The following is a 19,323-nucleotide window of genomic DNA, read 5'->3' on the forward strand; positions in this document are numbered from 1 at the left end:
ATTTGAGCAACCAATATATAATTTTTTTTGCGTATGTGTGTATGTCTGCTCAAAAATTTTGACAGAGGTGACGGATTTTCAAAAAGTCGGTATCGTTTTGAAGCCTGACTCTTCCGATAACAAATACCGAAAAATTGGCTAAAACATGTATTTTTTCACCCTAAACTGGGCACATTTCGCTTTTTTCGCCGATTGTGTCGAAAATCAGCGCCTCTTTTCGATTATGTAGCTTATTTAAAGCTACGTCACTTTCGGTTTGGCGGTGGTCGTAACGGCAAAGCCGTCACGTTGTTTTCCCTCCTGCGCGAAACGGGTTCGAGCCTGCCTTCCTACTACCACTTTTTTTTTCTCAACACACACCCTCAAACACCCGGACAACGCCAGGCTGAAATTCTAGTAAATCTATAAAAATTAAAATGTATGTCTGTCTTTTCTCTATGGTAGTTAAGCAAGATTATTATACAGGAAGGGATTACTTTACATGTTCACATTTTTTAATATATACATATGCACATAACTTTATGAACAGTACATAGGGTCCTAGCAAAGCCGGGAGGAACTGCTAGTATATCTAAAAAAGTGAAGGTGGCCTTCCATCTGTCTGTCTGTGTGTTTGTGTACATTTCCCTAAACAATATCTCTGTCAATTTTCAGCCTATAGACTCGAAATTTGATATACAGGGTAGTGAGGTTTGGGAAAATCTTTTTAATCAGTATTCGACGAGAAATTTGGTTGTAAAGAGTTCAGATTTCAACGATTTGACCTTTGAGAACTCCACCACACTCCTCCGATAATTTTGGGTAGAAACACTTAACATTTTAGATATAGGTTCCTTTGGCATGGATCTAACTTAACTTGGTTTGAGCCCAAAACAATAAATGTTAAGGGATCATAATAGCGGTCAAAGTTTTTAAAAAAATGACCTCTGCGGTCTCTAAAAAATTACTCAGACAATTTCTGGTCTAAACATTGGAAATTTTACATAAAAGTATTTAGAGATAGATTTCGTTATTGGTCGAAAATTTGAGCAACAAATATATAAATCTATGTATGTACGTTTGCATGTCTGCCTACAATTATCGACAGAGGTGACGGATTTTCACATGGTCGGTATCGTTGGGAACAAATACCGAAATATTCCCTAAAAAACATTAATTTCTGCACCCTCAACTGGGCACTTTTCTACAGGAAGGGGTCGCTTTTTTCGCCGATACTTTCGAAAGTCATTCCCTCTTTTTGATCGTCTAGCCTTTATTTATAACTACGTCACTTCCGGTTTGGCGGTGGTCGTAACAGCAAAGATGTCACGTTTTTCCCCGTTCTTTCCTTCTCTGCGGTACGAGTTCGAGCCTGCCTTCCTACTACCACTTTTTTGTTGCTTAACACACATCTCCAAGCACCCGCCGAGCACCCATGCTAGTTATTAATACGTATAATCAGTCAATAAAATACACAAAAAAATTCACACATTTTATTTCAGTTACACATCCATATTTGAATTATAATGGACATGTTTATTTCAAAAGGAATATGAATTGCATCAGATTAAATTTATTAACGGCTATATTACTTTCTCTCCCTAGGCTATCTCGCCTTTTTTAATTTTTTTTTTTTTAAATTTTCAACGACTTTTTTCTGTTTTTCTTGTGGAACAGGGTCATACATTTTATTACATCTAAAGTATATTTTCAAATATTGGGAATGGCGTTATCTTTTCGTGATTTCCTTCATCTTGAGAAAGTCTCAAAATAAAGCCGAAACGTTGATGAACATATAGCTTGATTTGTTCCTTGATTATTTTTTCTTTCTCTCTCTCTCTCTCACTCTGTATCTCTCTTCTCTCTATTTACACACACACACACACATACACACACACATATATATATATAAATATATATATATATATCTGTATAACTACTTCATTTACTCACATAAAATTTATATTCGAAAGTATAGATTATGCGTAAACTTTAAGTATTTACTTCAAAAGTGATCAATACGTAGATAGAGCTAGTTAGTCATTTATGAAATATATATGGCGATTAAGCTACACTGAATATTCGGCGTTTCGTCCACTCTAGGATTCCTCAGGTACTGAATATTCGGCGTTTATGCCTTAGGAATCCTAGAATGGATGAAACGCCGAATATTCAGTGTAGCTTAATCGCCATATATATTTCATACATTACTATATATATATATATATATATATATATATATATATATATATATATATATATATATACATATATATATATATATATGACAGATATATACATATATATGACAGATATATATATATATATATATATATATACAGAGAGAGAGAGAGAGAGAGAGAGAGAGAGAGAGAGAGAGTAGAGTATAGTACAAAGATATACTGATTACGAGAAACAGTAATTTTAATTCCTCAACTGATGTATTTATTCGCTTAAACGTATGTTATTATGAATGCAATCCCGGACGAACATCCTAAAAGACATTCGATTTTTTCTCTTCTTCCTCACATATACAAACAGATTTATTTAAAGTAATTGATAGAAATATTCGTTTTCCCTGCCTCATCTTCTCCGATGTTTATATAGAAGTAGATGCATCATTGATCGATAAGAATCGATCTTGGCTATCGGAACTTTCTGCACTTGGAAACATTCTGCCATTGCTAGAGTATTGGCCTGAGAGTAGACAGATTCACTGTCATGGCCGTTGGCATCAAACGAAGTCTCGCTTCTGGCAGATAAAAGGGAGGCCAGTCATTTATAGCTTGTGCAGATTGAAGAGGAAAATATTGTAAAAAATGTACTGTGTGTAGGTTTCAGGATTGAGAAAACGCAGTGAAATTGGTTTAATGTTTGTTAACAGGGACTATTGAATCGACGTATCGCAGATTATATTTACGGCAAAACCCTACGATTACCTTTCAAAATACCCGCGATTTATTTTCCTCACACTGGTGTTACATTGTAAGAGTCACATCCTCTTTACATCCTGTGAATATTATCAAATATTTTTTAAGTAGGCTTTCTCAATATTATGGTTTATTTCAGTAAATGTAGAATGATGCACATCGGGCAGAATGTATAGCTAAATATGATATTCTCGTATTTTCTGAGTGATAAAAGGAACTAGACTTTATCAGTTATTAGTGATAATAAGCCTGCCCAAAGTAACAGTTCTCTTGGCATTTGTCTAATGGATGTCTGGTCAGCGCTCTCTCCTCAGTCTTTCCATCTTCCGTAAGCCTACTCGGCCATTTTGCATCATTCTTTGCGGGAGTGATTGAGTAATGGGAGAGAGGATGTAAGGTTTCATGTTTTGTCTCTGCAGCAGCTCGTCTGGTCCGAACACGTGACTCATGTATTAGTCTCCGCATTCCAGAGTTTCCCTTGATATTTCAGTTGTTTTCATTATTGTTATTCGTTGTCTTTTCCAGCCATTCCTCTGATTCAAATTTCTCCCATTCTCTTCTACAGGGTTTTTCGGAATTGTTCCTAGTGCACCTACTATTATAAGTACTATCTTGATTTTTTTCATCATCCATTTCGCTTTCAGCTCTCTGACTAGCTCTGTGTATTGGCTCCGTTTCTCCTTTTCTTTAATATTTATCCTGTGGTCAGCTGGGACATCAAAGTTTACAATTAAACAGAACGTTTCTTTCTTGTTTATTATTAAGACATACGGTCTTCTTGCTTGGTTTGGTTTATCCGTTTGTATGTTTATGTCTCATGGGGTTTTGTGATTCTCGTTTTCAATTACTGTTGCTAGCTTATGCTTGCACCATTTGCCTGTGCGTTTGAGATGCAGTTGTTTGCACGATTCCCAATTAGTCGTGCCTGTTCTTGTATTTCTCCTGGGCTAGTTCGCTACATTAGTTACTATATGGTTTATAGTTGTGTCTCTTTGTCTACAGAGTCTCCATTTGCTGTTTTCTTGTGTTTTGTCGATATTAGCGTTGATGTGTTTGGTTCTTATCGAGTTATCTTGTGGTGTAGTTATGAAGGAGTCAGTTTCTCGGTTTACGTGTTCATTTCGCATTAATGTCCCAGTGTTTTCGTTAATCTCAACATTTTATCATCCTAAGTAATGTTCCGGGTAGTTATTTCTCTTCCCATTTTTCTTTTTTTTGTTGTTTTATCTTCTCTCTGTTTTCTGTTTTATTGACTTTTCCGTGATTAATCTTTCAGTCTTTCGCATTATGTATTTTTTAGTTCCTTTTTTGAGCCATTCATACAGCCTTCCATACAGATCATTCCCATCCGGTCGCCTTTCCTTTTCACATAGAGTCGATCAACAAAGTCCTTTGGGTGTAGTGCGGTGTGCATGGTCCTGAGTTTCCTGGTCTTCTGATCGCGCTGCCGCAGTTGTTCTTTATTCCAGCTTATGAACGGTTCAGAGTATCTTACTAGTGATACTGCCCATGTATTTATACTTTTTATTAGGTTTCTGCTATATAATTTAGTTTCCAGAAGTTTTCTTGTTCTCCTGAAATATTCCTTCCCAATTCTCTCGTTCATTACTGTAGTTTTGATGGCGTCTGCTTCCAGAACTCTCATGTATTTCTGGGCGTCTTATTCCCCTAGTGCAATCATCTCCGTTTGGGGGTGGTAGTTCCATGCCTTCTATCGTCTCCAGTTTATCTTTTCTTATCACTAGTAGTGCGCATTTTTCCATACCAAACTATATTTGGATGTCCTGGCTGAAGATCCTGGTGGTGTTTATTAATATCTCTAGTTCAAATCCTCCATGCACAAGGTGGTTAATATTTTTCCTCTCTGTTAGAGAACTTGTATCCGGCTTGGCACTTTCTCAGTATATTGTTCTGGGGCATCATGGCTACTAAGTACAGTGATGGCAATAGATAATGCCTCTTTGTGTGTTCATTTCCGTTATGTGTTGCCCATCAATTGTCAGTTCCAGTCGCCACCTTCTCATTGAATTTACAATAACGTTGATGATACTGCTTGGTATTTTATACGTTGACTTCTCCAGGCTAGGGGGAGTCTGTCGTACGTCTTTTTGTAGTCTATCCATTATTATTATTATTATTATTATTATTATTATTATTATTATTATTATTATTATTATTGTTGTTATTATTGCTAAACTCTTTCTTCTGCCCTTTACCTCCTTAAAGATATTTTAATCTATATATAGCAGATCATGTGTTCCTCTTTTTCCTTTCTGGCATCCTTTCTGTTCCTCGAAGAGGAGTGCAGATTTATTCAGGGAGTGGTAGATTTGTTCTCTCGGTTGTGCTGTTAGTATTTTCTATTATTTCTATTATTATTATTATTATTATTATTATTATTATTATTATTATTATTATATCTTGCTGAACTGAGGGAAATATTGAGAAGGTACAACATTATTGATAACGGACCAGTTCTCATTCACCAGTAGGCCTGTAAAATAACAATGTGTAGTAAAAAGGTAATGCCTGTTAGTATAGATTCCGAAATTGAAAGCGAAACTTATCCCGTTACGAACAACCTTTACTCATTAAACCAGGATAGACTTTGATTTTTTTTAGAATCTAATAAGCGAACCTATTAGAACCAAGAAAAATTACGTTTTATGAATAAATGTTTATACATTTAGACTGTAGACACAAATTTCTAAACGGATAGCTCGAATCTACTCTTAACATAGGCAATTTTCTCGTTGTTTTGCTATACTCAAACATTGTGTACACGTACGCAAACATTGACAGAAGAAAACTACATCAATAATATAAGAAAAATAAACAAAAGTTCTACGTGAGATATCCTTGAAATTTCTTTTCCGTTGTAGCAAGTTTTACAATCGATATCCCATAAATGTGCTTAATGGAAAAGACGCAAAAGGTGCGGAGAATGGAACTTGGGAATCGTAGAATATGTTTTCTCTCTAGCCAGTGATTCTGATTTTAAGGGAAAGCGGATGTTCCTGATTTTAATTGTCTTTAGATGCGAAAACTAAAAAGAATATATATGTATATATATATATATATATATATATATATATATAGAGAGAGAGAGAGAGAGAGAGATAAAGAGAAAGAGAAAGTAAGAACGAGAGAGCAAAATGGATGGATGAGTCTATGTTTGTCTAGGAGTACGCCGGGCAGCTGGGTAGAAAGATCAGATCAATATATGAGTCAGCATTTTGCAATAACACCCCGCCGTCCTCTCCCAGCTTTCTTGAACATAAAATACAACATTGAGAAAGAAAAAGGGATATATTTAATGGTATAAGCGGCGCCGAGACTATTATAAGAATAGCCATTTCACATGGCAATTCATATATATATATATATATATATATATATATATATATATATATATATATATATATACTTTTAGGTATGTAGCAACTTTTTATTTGGACATTCATCTTTTATTGTAAATGAAAGACAAGAAGACATGTCAAGCTTATGTAAAGAACACCATTATACAAAAGACGAATATATATATATATGTATATATATATATATATATATATATATATATATATATATATATATATACGTCCACATACAGAACTGTTCGTTTTACTGCTTATCAGTGCAGCTAGACAAGCAACTGCCTGCTTATCAGTGCAGCTAGACAAGCAACTGCCTGAAGCCAGGATCGAAACCCGATCGCCCAAACGATAGTCGGGGCTTCTAACCGGTGCGCGCAACGGCTACTGCTATGCGGGCATTCAATTAATAATGTTTTTACATTCCCCAAGAAGACATCGGATTTTGTTTTGGGAAACAATGGACACCTGATGAAAGAGTATCTTTTCGATGAATAGGGTACATTTCAGCAAAGACTGACCAATTAGTTTCTGAAATTTCCTCCAAGGCTGCTACGATTTTTATCTCGTGTTAAAGAGCGTTGCAATATTTCTATTACTATTACAAGGAAAATCATAATCTCATAATTTAATCTAATTACTTCCTAACTCACACAAGACAAAAAACACTTTACGGCGAACATTCGTAAGATTGTTTTATAATGATAGACCAGTACTCATAAGGGAATCAGAACTGTGATTAAAGCATTGTACCCCATCTGTTTCATTATATATAGAGAGATTTGAGCCAATGTAAGGACTTAAAAATAATGCATGTTATAAGAATAAACAAGTCACATCAACGTTGCGTATTATTATTTATCTTCTGTCAAACATTTTATTTCCTCATAAGAAATATAACATTTACACATTATCGAAAAATAAGTTATTTGCGATAATAATCATATGTTAATTTTACCTGTATTTAATCGAGTTAATAGTGATTAATATTGAATTCATATTAATTTAGTGGAGTTAGGTAACGTGCATATACTGTCACGGGTTTAAACTACCCATCAAAGTCAGTAACTTCTTATGATGTTCGCTATTTTATACCTATTAGATTAAAAGCATAGAGAAAATATATAAATATTATTTAACTTAATATTTATAATATCCTAGAATTCTTTTTCTTTCTGTTTTTTGATAAGATATGCACCTTATATAATACATATAGTAATATGATCTAATAAACACGTGATATAACGCATGCAATAATGTGCTGATATTGTGAATGGCTTTAATAATTTTGAAAATGATAGGAATAATAAAATACGTACACTTACGCATTTTATTATTCGTATATGTATGTCAGCATTTATATGTACCTCGATTAAATTTTAAAATTCTCATAATAAATCTATAAAAAGATTTGATCGTAGATTTAAATATACTCCATTAACTAATGGTTTAATTTAATAAATTCATTAATTTTAAATTATTTACTTACAATATATATATATATACATATATATATATGTGTGTGTGTGTGTGTGTGTGTTGTGTGTAAGCATATGTGTGTGTGTGTGTGAATAAATATATATGGGTGGGTGGGTATGTGCGTGTATATGTGTGTACGTATATGTGTTTACATGCGTAAATGTGTGTATATATGTGTATATATATATATATTTCTCTGTCTTACTCTCTCTCTTACTCTCTCTCACACTCTCTCTCTTACTCTCTCTCTCTCTCCCTCTATATATATATATATATATATATATATATATATAATATAAAGCTGAACGTATACGTGTGTGTCTGGTACCGAATAGGCTCCTATATGCTTGACTATTATAGAAAACTGATTACATAGATTGATAGAAAATGTATGAAGACACAGGAAGGGGTATGTTTGGTATGGCATAGTGATGATTCATTAAAATTATGGGGTCTGTGTACGCGCCTGGTCCACAAAGTATGGAAATAAAAAATTTGAAAATTAAAAACAAACGTTTACAAATGTTTTTGATATAGATGTACATTATAATACTTTGATAAGTATGTTTTAACTTAAATAGGGATGGTATAATAAAATTTTGGGGTCTGCGTTCGCGCCTGGCCTCCATAGAATGGAAATAGGCACAAATTTCATAAATATTGTTCATATCTATCTGCGTAAGTATTATTTGATAATTATGTTTCAGTTTGTATAAATATGGTATAATAAAATGATGAGGTGTCCATTCGCCCCTGGCATCCATATAATGCAAATACGTCACAAAGTTTAACAAGTTTTTTTTTAAATATAGATCAACAGAATATTGTGATAAGTGTTTAAGTGTGAACAGGTATGGTATAATAAATTATGGGGTTTATCTATTTTATTTTTCCTTTCATAATATTTTGCTTTGGTTTTGATACCTCCAAATTCGAAGCTATCTTTTTACAACCCTTCCTTTTCATAACCATGAATCAGAATCCATTTTCTGTAGGCTGTTCTTGCACCTAGTCAACGACGGGTACTTTTGCTAGTATATATATATATATATATATATATATATATATATATATATATATATATATATATATATATATTTATCTTAACGTATCTATGTAGATATGTATTTCTGTGTATATATGAGTTTACATATGTTTAACGATTTAGACTTTATGATGAAAGTGAGATTCCAGTTTTTCTTTTTCTTTCTCTTTTTCGTTCTCTCTCTCCCCCCTCTCTATCTCTCTTCCTCTTTCTTTCTCTTAGTTCCCTCCACGCTTATTCTCGTTTTACCTCCATCTTTCGTCGATTTACTCCATATCAACTCCTTATTAACTAGTCTTTCTACATCCGTCTTTTATTTCCTTTTATTAAATATCTCCCCCTACCAACCATTCAGCTTTCTTTGACACGCGACAATAAGTTGATTAGTAAGTTTCTTTCGACACGTAACAATTGGCTTATCTACAAACACGCTCAAGGCAACCTTATGTTCAGTTTAAATCAATCCCCAACCAATTACACAATCTACTGTTCTGGTGGAATACGCCCTTTTTTAATAACTTCAAATTTAAATTGTCTGTATATCCAGTCGTCGATATAAGTTGTAATGTTTTCACCAGTTTTCCAAAGAAGTTGAAAATACGATTTCTATGTTTTTATGCTTCTTTTTTTAGAAAGCTCGCATCTGATAACCATTGTTTTTTTTTTTGGGGGGGGGGGTTGCTTGTTTTTTGCTTGTTTAATTTTTTTTTTGCTTTTTGTTTTTTTTGCAGAGATTATTTTTTTCATTTTACCTCAGTGCTAGATGTCTGTTCGTAGCTACCAAATCTTACTGTTTGCCTTCTCATATATATATATATATATATATATATATATATATATATATATATATATATATATGAGAATTCGTGATCCTTATGCATCATAACCATGACGAATTCCTACGAGAATGAAAAGTATGTAGCTTAATCACCATATATATTTTCATAAGTACCTATTTTTGCGTATGTATCGAACACTGTTGAAGTAAATACTACAAATTTACGCAAAAATTATATCTTTGTATAATTATTTATGTCTGAAATATATAAATATATGTGTATATATATATATATATATATATATATATTTATATATATATATACTAAAATCCGATACTTTCCGGGATATAAACCGATTTGATTTCGATAAGATGTCTGAAAATGCGTGTATCCTTTTCCAATTGAAAGTAAATCGCATCCATCCACCCAGCGCGGTCGCAACCGAGATTGAACTAACTACACGAATATGTAGTGTAATTCAAGTATTATTGGGAGCTGAATACTTGATGCTTCGCCAGGATTATCAAGAGTGTTTTCTTTTACAGTGACGCCATCCCTAGATGGTGTGACTTCGAGGGTTTAAGAGAGTCCCATCTACCGTCGGGAGAATGATAGACCGCGCCATTTTCTCAACCTGGTATTTATATCTCGCGGTACATACAGCGCCTCACCTTCTCAAATGGCTACCCATCTAGTTCTGAAAAGGCTTAGCGTTGCTTTACTCCGATGATTTGGCGAGAACCGGTTTGTCAAAGTGATTATGCCGTATATTTTTATCTCAATGCCAGTACTTATAATATAAACTTATAAAATGGACAGTAGTACAATTTAGACTACAGTGTATTGTGAAATACGAAACAGTAGAAGGGCATGTAAGATTGTAATTCCTGACTGAAGCGGATAATAACTCGATTTGATGTCACGATCTCATCTCAGTGATGACTGATGTTTTTTTTTACCATAATACATTGTAGTTTACATTGAACTGTAGAGAAACTACTGTTGATTTTATACATTTGTTTTAGAAAATTACTTGAATCAATGTTTAAAATGCAAGTCTAGTATCATAGTTCGATTGTGCTCTAAACAGAAACATTAAGATCGAACGCGACTCTGATTTCAAACACCAGCGGCTTCGTTGATAAGCCTTCGGAAATGCAATTTGGATGTTAAACATATTAACAGTGTTAACTTATACTGAAGTTGTACTTAATCATATTTTTTCTTATCGGTTTTCAATAATAAAACTGAACAAATGTCATTTTACTTCAATTGTAATTGGGTTTCAAAGTGTGTGTATATATATATATATATATATATATATATATATATATATATATATATATATATATACTATTGTATTTCCACCTCCAAACAAGGCATAATACCACTTTCATATATGGGGTTGCGATATGGGACATAATTGCAGGATACTATGTATGAAATTTAGTAGCAAGATGTCTGTTCACATGCACTTGGACTTCTGAATTTCTTTTCGTGTTCCTGCTTCTCTGACTGAACTTATGGAGGTCAGTACAGTTGGAGAAGCAGGGACACGGAAAAATTCCAAAGTCTAGCAATTCTGGGGAAGAAACGTTGGAATACAAGGCTTTCTTGCATCTGTGGATCTCAATTGTGTATAGTATGGACTTTGCTGCTTGTTGGGTTTGTCGCGGGTATTTATGTCGAGGAGGCACAATAGTTCGTTATTTGTTGGAGCATCTATTATTAAAATACTTGTAAAACAGGCATGCAACATTTCGTCGGTGGAATAGAGGCTGAAGTCTAGCTGACAGTTCGGCACCTATTAGGTTGCCGACTCTCTTTTGAATCCTGTCCAGGAGTGAGAGACTAGTAGCAGGTTCACTAAATGTAACAACAATACTCCATACAATGGCGTTTGGTGGCCTTGGAGATGTACAGAATACTTCCAGGCGTAAGGAACTTTCTTGCACGGTAGAGGAATTCCTCCCCTTCGCCGGGGTTTTACCTTCGTGCCAAGATCGGAACGATCACCTCACCCCACAAAGACCGCTCTCCCAACACATCAGAGGGATCTGCATGGGGTAAAACCGCTGGAAAGAGACTCTCCCCGCAGGAATATGAAGGCATGTATTTTACTAAATACCAGGAATATATTGAGGGGAACGTCTACAAGACAATATATGGCAACGGGAGTCGATAGAGGACAAGATCCTGTCCTTCGTCACTTCAGACATCCGATAAAATCGTCTTAAAGGATTGAAAAAATGCGAAATGCCAGAGCTCTCCCTGAAACTGAATATACCTGCCACGTATATACACCAGACGAGCTTAGCATTCTGGAACATACTGTTCCCCAACAAGGATGATGCAGAAAAGTTCTCCCACACAGAACTTAAACGCGCAGAAGTGAAGCTACTGCCGGATAACCTGGATAGGAGTAGAACCCGGGTACAAATACTTAATGCTCCGGCTGACCTACGCACAGAACTTCTGGGAGGCTTCCTCAATAATTTTGGAGCGGTGGAGCGGATGGAACCAGCGCGTTCCAAAAACGGTGTCCATCTGTGAAGTTATATAGTAAGATTGCGGATGAAAAGAGAGGGCTGCCATCAACAATATCGTTCAAGAATGGCGACATGACGGTGTTAGTCGAGGGTCGACGCTCTCACTGCTGGTTCTGCCTGAACAGGGACACATAGCAAAGAACTGCCCAAGAAAACAGTTCCAAGCCAATCTGCACCACAAGTAAACACAGTTCCAGCGGCGAAGGTGGCAATAGCCACTGAAGCTAAGAAATCACCTACACCAGCCCTTGAGTCGACAAGGTCCAAGGAGACTACTAATGATCAGTGGAGTGCAGTGGCGGGGTGTAAATGGAAAAACACATATATGTCCATCCCAACCTCACCAACGACTCAACAGCAGCAGCTTCAACAACAACAGTTGCAACCGCAACGACAACGGCAGCATCAACAACATCAGCAGCAGCAGAAGCAGCCACAAGAAGAACAGCAACAGCAGCAGCAGTAGCAGCAGTAACAGCCACATCAGCCGGTTCCGCGGCAGCTGAAGCAGCCGCAGCAACAACAACAACTGCCGCAGCCGAAGAAGCAGCAACAACAACAACCGCAACAACAACAGCCGCAGCATCTAGAGTTGCAGCAACATCAACAACAAGAGCAGCAACTAGAGGAGCAGAAAGACAACACCAATCCAGACGAGGACCAAGCGGAGAAAAGACCGTCCGTCTGAGGATGAATCAGCAAGTGAGAGGGAGATGAACCCAACCTCACCACTCCCCGGTTCATTGTAAGGGAAGGGGAAGACAAGGAGGCCCTCACCCCCATGGAGAATAAACCATTCCTAACAATAGCACAACCCACTCCCGCCCCAAACCACACACCGAACCAACAACAAACACTACACCAACAACAGATACTACACCAACACCAGACATTACACCAACAGTAGACAACACACCAACAACAACGCTAGACACCACGCCAACACAAGAAACTACACAAATACCAACATCAACACCATACACCACACAAACACCTATCTCAACACCAATGCAAATTGAGCAACCGCCCCAGAAAAATAAGAATGAACACGAGAGGGGGAGAAACCTTTCAGCTTCTCTCGCTCACAAACTTAGTGCAACAAGGGGCCTCCCTCTTGAAACGAGAGAGAAACTGTGCTTTATAGATTCCCTGTCTGTGGCAATGATTTACACCACCGGCAGAGAAAAAAATTTAAACCTCTGCTGGACTGCCAACAAATAGCGGGAAAATACATTAATGTCCCCTCTTACTTCCCGGACGCCCTACTGCTAACAACTTTCCTCAGGCTTCCAGAGGCTTGCAAGAACAACTTGTGGTCAATGATGGCGGCCACTGAAGGGGCTGTTCCGGGAATTGAACTTATAAGAGAAAACGACCCTTCTCTTCATGAACTGTCAAAACAATGCATGGGAAGGGTCCCAGTGTTGGTCACTCCGTGACTTTATAGGGACCTTAAACTGACGTTTCCTCTGGACGTCGGCGGCATTGTAAGAGAAGTCGATTGGTTTTGTTTTACGGCATATCAACCCTTTCCGGGTTATTTAATGCCAAATCCAAAGATTTTGAAGAAAAAATTTTAATAGAATATATTTATTGTTTTCCTGTCGGTTTCTATTTAATCCACAGTTGGGACCCTAACAGAAAGAATGGTGCTGACAGAAGATGGATACATGTAGCAAGTGTATGTGTACGAAAAGGAGCCAAATTTCAATACGTGTTCCCCGCCTAGATGTGGAACACGCAGTTTCGTCAAGTATATCTTAATATTAAGCCTCTTAGCCAGCCGAGAGACTGCTCCATCCCTCACCGAGTATGAAGCCTCCAAGATCCCCACCGTCTCTTAACTGCATTTTTTTCTTTTCACCCATCCCTCTAAATTTACCCCATCTTGGAGAGAAAGAAACCAATAACCAACCTCCCATCCTTCTATCCAAAAAAATGTTCTTTTCTCCATTTCGTCCCATCCCATCTAGAGGGCATTCCCACATAGAGACTGTCTCGCAAGACCTGAGGTGCTTTACAAACCAAGAGACTAAAACTATCCAGTTCCCATTTCCCATCACTCGGGAGATGGCCCCTATTCCCTTTCCCTACCCCTTCCTCACATTAAAAAAAAACGGTCCATACCTAATTTGCTCTTGTGGGGAAGAAATAAACACAATCCACCTTCCTCGCAGTAGCCGAGGCAATTTCTCCGTTTTTTTCTTTTTGTAATAAAACAAATAAAAGAATTAAAACTGTAAGACAGTGAATAATAACATGTTTTAAAGTAGAAACACTGATTACAAGCTAATAATGTTATGACGAAAAACAAAATATAAAGATACATTATCGGTAAGCTTTTAATTGCAAAGAATTGTAATTTTCACAGTTTGTTTTTCGCTTTCACCCCAAACAATGCAGTTTGTCACTTGGACGTAAGGAACTACCAATTAGGACCATGCCTAAAAAAGATAAGCAAGATATTGACTTACGTTCATTTGAACATCTGCATAGCAGTAGAGTCTAGAAAACATGTAGCAATTCAAGTGAAGATGCTATTAAAGTAGAAAGCTTTCCAGGCACCTCAACAGTAAAGGGGTGTAATTTTGTTGCTAAGCGTTTAACAGTGATGTGTACGTCGAGGAAGTACAAGTGCGATGTTTTCATGAGAGCACATTTCATTAAATACTAGTAAAAGAGACACAAGGATGCAACATTGCGGCGATGGGACAAGGATTGGAGCCTAGTAGACAAATGGAACTTATTAGATTGGATACACTTTTTTGGATCCTATCTAAAAGGAAGAGACTAGTGGTAAAGGCATCAGCGAAGATGTGGCAACAATACACCGTGCATGGGCGAATGGTGACCCTCTAGATGTACAGGAGAAAATCAGTTGTGACTTGTTTTCTAACACGATAAAGGGAACCAACTTTTCTTGAAGCAACCTTCGATGTATTTATTTACATTCATATTATCCCTGAACTGAGGAAACTCCCTGTTTTTATAAACCTGTGAAACTTATCTCCAATCTTCAAATAGATGATTTAAACCAAATCCTTAATCAAGGCCGTCAGAAAGATGATTGAATCATTCTACTGCTCCAAATTGTATTTCATGATTAGATAAATATTTGATATCTATACGAGCAAAGTTTCTTCTAGAATTATCAGCTTGCTGAAAAAGTACGGAGTGCCTGAATTACATCTGACCATAATATTTCTGTTTGTAAGTTCAATGTAAACAAATTCTTGTCCGTCCACATAAACGACCAATGCATCTATTAGTTACAAAGAACATCACAAATTCTCAAAGTGTCTCACTGTTATGGACTCCAATTTAATATTCTCGATTTGTATTTGAGTCTAGATAAATGGTACTACTTTATAAAAGCAAAACAAATGTGCGAAACTTTTTGTTTAGAAATATATATTCTCAATTATTTTTCACATATATCAATACAAATAATTATTTTCATCAGACATTAATAATGAGTTTTATTACAATACCGCAGGAACATATTTTTATCGAAACATGCTTAAATATTTGGGGGTCATTTGTTAGGATTTCAGTTTAGGAAGACTTTTGCTTTATCGTCACTCGACAGAACGATTATCAGAAGCTGGTGTAAAGATGTTAGGTCTGTCGTGGATTAGCTTAAAACCTTTTTTGTGAAATAAAAACAGGCATGATGATTTAATATTTTGAATGAAATAGTTATAAATTAATGATAGATAAACCCAAAGATTATTTTGCTGACGTTGGTTTCATCGGTATTTTTCTAGTAAAAATACGGATTAGGAACACGCCGGTTTCTTATGGGAGGGGCCATGAACATTTTAAGTGAAAGTGAGTTTGTGAAACGTATTGGATTCGAACTTGGGGCACCTTGGTCGTAAGTTCGTGTGGTGAACCTTTAAACCAGCGTCAGCTCCCATTAAGTTGCAACGGTTTAAGATCGAAAAAAGCTTTTAATGATTTGCCACTAAAATAATAAAAATGCAGAAAAGATGCGCATTCGCCTTGGGATTTCGTGAGGAGTTTCATATTGTTCAAACCGAAAGAAAATCTTTAAGCTGTTCCTCCAAAAACCAAATGTTATGGTTCCCATAATGATAGTAAATGAAACGGTTGAGGAAAAAGGGTTCTAGCCGGAACTTCAGTCAAAGAGTGCGGATAATTCTAAGAAAAAGGACAGCTTAATGTCTCGCAAATTAAAAAAAACAAAACAAAAAACAAAGCTAATGAACAGCGAGTTGTACAATAACACAAAACCATCTGCAATCATTATACCAAAGGTAAAAAGTACTGAAATTCAAATTAGACTTTTATCATTCAGACTTCGGGAAGCACAACCGATTATTCTCAATTGGCAATTACAAATGAACAGTGTGAAAAATCATTGTAAATAATAATAATAATAATAATAATAATAATAATAATAATAATAATAATAATAAATAACGAGAAGGGGAACACTGGAGGCAATGAAAGGCATTAAACTACCAAACCAAACCAAACGTATATGTGGGCAATAGATGGATATGATAGCTTCAAATATCTGAGAGTTCTTGAAGAAAACACCATCAAAGAAACCGAAATAAAATAATAACTTGAAAAGGAATACACCCGTAGAACAAGAGAACTCATCGAAACAAAATTATATAGTAGAACCTAATAAAATATATAAATGAGTAATGTCACTAGTAAGATAGACTGCTTTTTTAGATAGTGAATTAAAGCAAAAATCATGCATCTCCACCAGGATTCTCATGATAATGCACTATGCACTACACTAAACTGATGATGAAGACTGTATGATGATCATGCACTAAACTGATGATGAAGGCTGTCTATGAGAAAAGAGTGTGGAAGAAGACGGTTTTTATAGAAACACGATCGACTTAGAAAAATACATAACGCATTACAGCGAAAGGATAATTAACGCAACAAAAAAAAAATTAAAAAAAAGCAGAAAGCACAATAAATAGGCCAGTGATGAGACAAGTACAAAAAACGGGAAAGAAAAAATGCTACAGGGACGGTTGATAACAAAACATCAGACTAACGAAAGCACTTGGACAAGGCTACAAAAACAAACCTAAGCAGAGAAATAGAATAACTAATAACAAGCATACAGGCTTCATACTTAACGTACAACATAACATTAGCTATTTATATTTTCTCTACCGTTCTCCTTCGACTCACGACTGTACCCTAATAAACAAAGTCTCTGAGAGCAAAGATACAAGACTCTCCCTTGATATTAGCGCAAACGTACATGTATTTGGTGACTTCATTGTCCACCACAGCAATTGGTTTTGATTCTCTACGTACACAAACACATTGGTAGTATAACAGATAGCTTCTCTATATCTCATTTCCTATCACAGACGGTTTCGTTTCCGACACGTTTCCCAGATCATCTAGGTCTTTTTCTGACCACAGTTCAAGATGATTGTCTAACGAATGTCCATAGTCCACTCGGGAATGCTGATCACTTGGAAAATGAAAAGGTCTGTCTTTTAAGAATGTTTCTAATTTTCGTTCAGCATTATGGGCAGCTATGTCTTTTAAAAAGGATTTTTACTTGTTTTAATATATGATTGATACTTAATCGTCTTAGGATAGAAAATTCTTTGGACGGACTTTTTTATCATTTTCTGTTGATCTAATTTTATGTTAGGTATCGAATGTTAAGCTATTTTGTATAGGGTGAAACAAAAAACATGTGGACCTATTAAAGACGATATGATTCCATTTCAATTTGATGAAAATCAGTTTTCACTTTTTGTTACAGATCATCTACTAGTTAATCAGTTGTGTACGAATCCCAATTGCGATAGAAGTATTCTAATATGTATGAAATTGACACAATGTTCAACGAGCGAGATCAGAGATGCGCCGCTGTACACCATGCTCTCTATTGATCTAAGTCATGAGAATAAAATAATTGCCAGCAACCACGCAATGCAGATCCAGACGGCTAAACGCTTGAGGGCACAACTCAACGCCTCAGGTTATGTTATTTGGTGTCGTTACAAGTCAGAGCCACATCATGCAGCTCACATTTTCGAAGCTGGCTTGAAAGTCAATAAAAAAAGTGTATCGGGTGTGCTGAAAAGTATAGTGATCCTCTGGTGCAATCAGGTGGCCTCCTGCAGATGCTGTATGTAATAGTAGGACAAGTCCAAAAAGACCATGGCTTCACTTCAGAAGGAGGGTTACGATTTTATATGTTTCACTCATTGGCCCCCTCCTTCCCCGACTTGAACCCGATAGACTACTCCCAGCTCCCGTCAGTGCTTGTGGAAAAGGCATGATCCCAGTTCCAGACTCGGATTCAGGTGATTCATGCTGAAGGCTGCATCGAATAGATGTCAGCTCCCATACACAATCACGTTGATTTTTTTTCAATAAAAGTTTCAGAATAAAGCTGTAGTGTTGTTTTCTTTAAGCCGACTATTTTATCGTTCTACCTTGTAACACATATTGCCAGTAAAGGCCTTGTATTTAAGAGCACATTTTGCGACGGAAAAATGATCTAGAGGCTTCAATGAAAACGAATGCAGAATGGAAAAATGAAAAGAATGTAAATGAGAAATTAATTCAAGTAAAATACGCAATAACCTTACAGCAACAGTCCAGACGAGTCAAATAAAACATAAGTTACGCGAACCTTTTCTCGGTTGGTGAGGGAAATAAATTGAAAATGAAGAAACAGCCTTCATTGTCTTAGTCATGAATAAAAGTCAATCACAGGGTGTCTACAGAAAGTACCTGATATTGTACTACTTCGACATAGTAGGAGTATTGAAGTCGGGCAATAAGCAATATCTACATATCTTTTAAGCAATTTTGACAGCTTACTGGAAACAATTCGAGTCATTAGCTCGAGAATGGTTGTCAACGAAGACTGGAGGAAGAAGCCAACCCCATTGTTTCGATGCAGTGACATGAAGTCAAAAGCACGGTCTTTATATCAAATACTGTCTTCTCCCAGATGTATGACTTGACAAGATCAATGGCCAATCACAATGAAAGAGGTTACCAGGCCTAAATAGATAATAATAAATGCTTCTTAAATAAGATGTTGTTTTCTTCTAATTAAATTGGCACAGCGATTGAAGATTAAGGTTCTTCTAACCATAGGTAAAGTGGCATATCATGTGATCATGGTGAGAAGACCAATTTGTTTTTATTAATTGG

The sequence above is a fragment of the Euprymna scolopes genome, chromosome 14 (genome assembly GCF_053919585.1).
Source record: "Euprymna scolopes isolate OS-2025 chromosome 14, ASM5391958v1, whole genome shotgun sequence".
Taxonomy (NCBI): Eukaryota; Metazoa; Mollusca; class Cephalopoda; order Sepiida; family Sepiolidae; genus Euprymna; species Euprymna scolopes.